The sequence below is a fragment of the Nematolebias whitei genome, chromosome 1 (assembly GCF_014905685.2).
Source record: "Nematolebias whitei isolate Nwh7 chromosome 1, NemWhi1, whole genome shotgun sequence".
NCBI classification, from domain to species: domain Eukaryota; kingdom Metazoa; phylum Chordata; class Actinopteri; order Cyprinodontiformes; family Rivulidae; genus Nematolebias; species Nematolebias whitei.
Genome location: NC_056498.1, coordinates 21,812,833 through 21,815,780, shown reverse-complemented (window position 1 = coordinate 21,815,780; position 2,948 = coordinate 21,812,833). Strand labels below are relative to the sequence as shown.

General features: G+C 43.0%; 1 protein-coding gene across 1 annotated transcript in view; it reads right to left on the bottom strand.

Annotated features, from left to right (window-relative positions):
• Window positions 1-2,948, bottom strand: part of LOC119428114 (high affinity immunoglobulin gamma Fc receptor I-like) — a 9,842-nt gene that overhangs the window by 1,456 nt on the left and 5,438 nt on the right. The window lies entirely within an intron of this gene.

Genomic DNA, 2,948 nt, shown 5'->3' with positions numbered 1-2,948 from the left:
TTGGTTGACTGTAATCAGTGAGATACTCTGGTTGTCTTCCTGCTCTGCACACATATCCTGCTGTGTGTTTCTGTCCATGAATGATGTAGGAGTTCTGTTCAGTCCCATTGGAGTGACCAGACAGCAGCTCATAGTTGTAACTGCTGCTCAATGGTTTGGGAACGACTTGATACCAGAAGAACCTCCATCCTGCAGATGGATGATGGACCTGACAGCTCAGAGTCACTGAGGCTCCAGGACTCAGCCATGATGGAGACACAGAGATGACAGGCTGAGGTTTCTCTGTTGGACAAAGAAGATCTGAGAGTAAATCTTGATCTGTTCTAAACTCATAACATTAAATACTAAGAATCACTTGGCTCGTAAATGATATATTACTGATCTTAGCATCTTCTTCTTCTTCTTCTTCTTTCGGCTTTTCCCTCTTCAGGGGTCTCCACAGTGAGTCATCCTCCTCCACCTCACTCTGTCCTCTGCATCCTTTTTGTTAATGTCTCTGTCTCCAGACCATACAACATAGCTGATCTCACAACTGTTTTATAAACTTTTCCTTTGACCTCCGCTGACACCTGTTTGTCGCAAATAACTCCTGAAATTTTTATCCACCCACTCCATCCTGCCTGGACACTCTTCTTCACCTCTTTACCACACTCCCCATTTCCTGGACAGTGAACCCCAAGTACTTGAAGTCCTGCACCTTTGTGACCTCTGCTCCTTGTAGCCTCACTATTCCACCTCCTCTCTCTCATTCACGCACATGTATTCTGTCTTACTACGGCTGACTTTCATTCCTCTTCTTTCAACTGCATACCTCTCCACCTCTCCAAGTTCTCTTCCACTTGTTCCCTGGTATCACCACAGATCACAATGTCATCTGCAAACATCATAGTCCATAAGGATTCCTGCCTGACCTTATCTGTTAGTCGGTCCATCACCAGAGCAAACAAGAAGGAGCTCTGAGCTGATCCTTGATACAATCCCACCTCCACCTTGAAGCTATCTGCCACTCCTACAGCACATCTCACCACTATCCTGCTGTCCTCATACATGTCCTGTACCAGTCTAACATACTTCTCTGCCACTCCAGATGTCCTCATGCAATACCACACCTCCTCCCTCAGCACCCTGTCATATACTTTTTCTAAATCCACAAAGACACAATGGAGTTTTATCTGATCCTCTCTGTACTTTCTAAAAGCTGATGCTGCTGATTATTTCATGCTGTTGTATTCATTCAAACTCATCTACTCACACAGACTTGTTCTTGCTGCTGTTGTTCTGCATATTGTTTCTTTTTGTGTTCTTAGTTTAGCGCATTTCTTAGTTTACATCTTAGATCCTTATTACAGTTTATTTTACAATTATATTCTTCCTGTTGTTGGATGTAACTGGGACCTTGTGTACATAATTTTATTCCACCACATGTACCACATGTGATGTGAATGACAACAAAGAAACTCGAATCCTTGAATCTGGAATCCTTGAATACTTGTCCATCAGCATCCTCAAAACAAAGATGGTATCTGTAAAAGGTGCTCGATAAAAAAGTTTACTTACTTACTTACTCTTTGCTCTACGTCATATCTATTTAAATTCCTGTCTCCTCTCTTCAGTCCTCTATCTGTCATATTTCTTCTTGGCTCACCTCTTTCTTTGAACAGCGTCCTGCACTTCACTATTCCACCATCAGGTTTCCTCAACATCCATTCTCTGTCCAGATGACACACCAAGTACCTTCCTACCTGTCTCTCATTAATGTTGTTGTAATAGCTCAGTCACTTGGAAGCTCTTTCTTACCACCCAGAGTCTTTAACAACTCCTCTCTGAATTTCTCACTAAATTCTTCTTTTTTCAGCTTGCAGTATTTGGTCTTTTTCTCTTCTTCACAACAACAGTCTTTATACACAAAACTATCTGATGCTGTTTGGACACGCACTCCCCTGCCACAACCTTACAGTCTCCAATCTCCCTCAGGTTTCCTCTTCTACACAGAATGTAGTCGACCTGCGTACTCCTTCCTCATCTCTTATAGGTCACGCTGTGTTCCTCCCTCTTTTGGAATTATGTGTTGACTACAGCCATTTCCATTCCCTTGGCAAAATCCACCACCATCTGTCCTTCCTGGTTTCTTTCCTTGATACCAACCCTAACCATCACTTCCTCATCTCTGTTTCCTTCACCAACATGTCTATTCATGTCTGCTCCGATCACCACTCTCTCCTCCCTGGGAATACTCTCTATCACTTCATCCAGATCTTTCCTAAATTTATCTTTCTTCTCTATGTTACATCCAACCTTTGGAGTATAACCACTGACAATGTTTAGCATCAGACCCTCTACTTCTACCTTCAGACACATCCCCCTATCCGACACTCTTTTCATCTCTACTACATTATTTGCCAACTCCTCCTTCAGGACCACCCTTACTCCATTTCTCTTTCTATCCACCCCATGGTAATGGGCCTTGCTGCCCTTCCGTTTGTTCTCTTGGACACACGAAACATCTACCTTCCTTCTCTGCATCAAGTCAGCCAGCTCTCTATCTTTGCCTGTCATTGTCTCTATATTTAGAGTTGCAACCCTCAGTCCTACATTCTTGACTTTCCTCTTCTCCTTCTGTCTCCTGGCATGTTTCCCTCCTCGTGATCTTGCACTAACAGTAGAACAATTTCCGCCGGCACCCTGTTTGTCAACAGCACTGATGGTGGTCGTTGTTAACCCGGGACGGACCGATCTGGTACAACTTCACTTTGAAGAACTTGGATTATAGTTTTGGCAAACGTGTTCTATGTTGGATGCCCTTCCTGATACAACCCTCACCATTTACCTGGGCTTGGGACCAGCACAAAATTTACACTGGCTTGTGTTTCTTAGTGGCTGCTTTTACTAATCTTAACATACAACACTTTGACAAAATTATCAAAAAGGTTTAGATGAAAATTATGTGT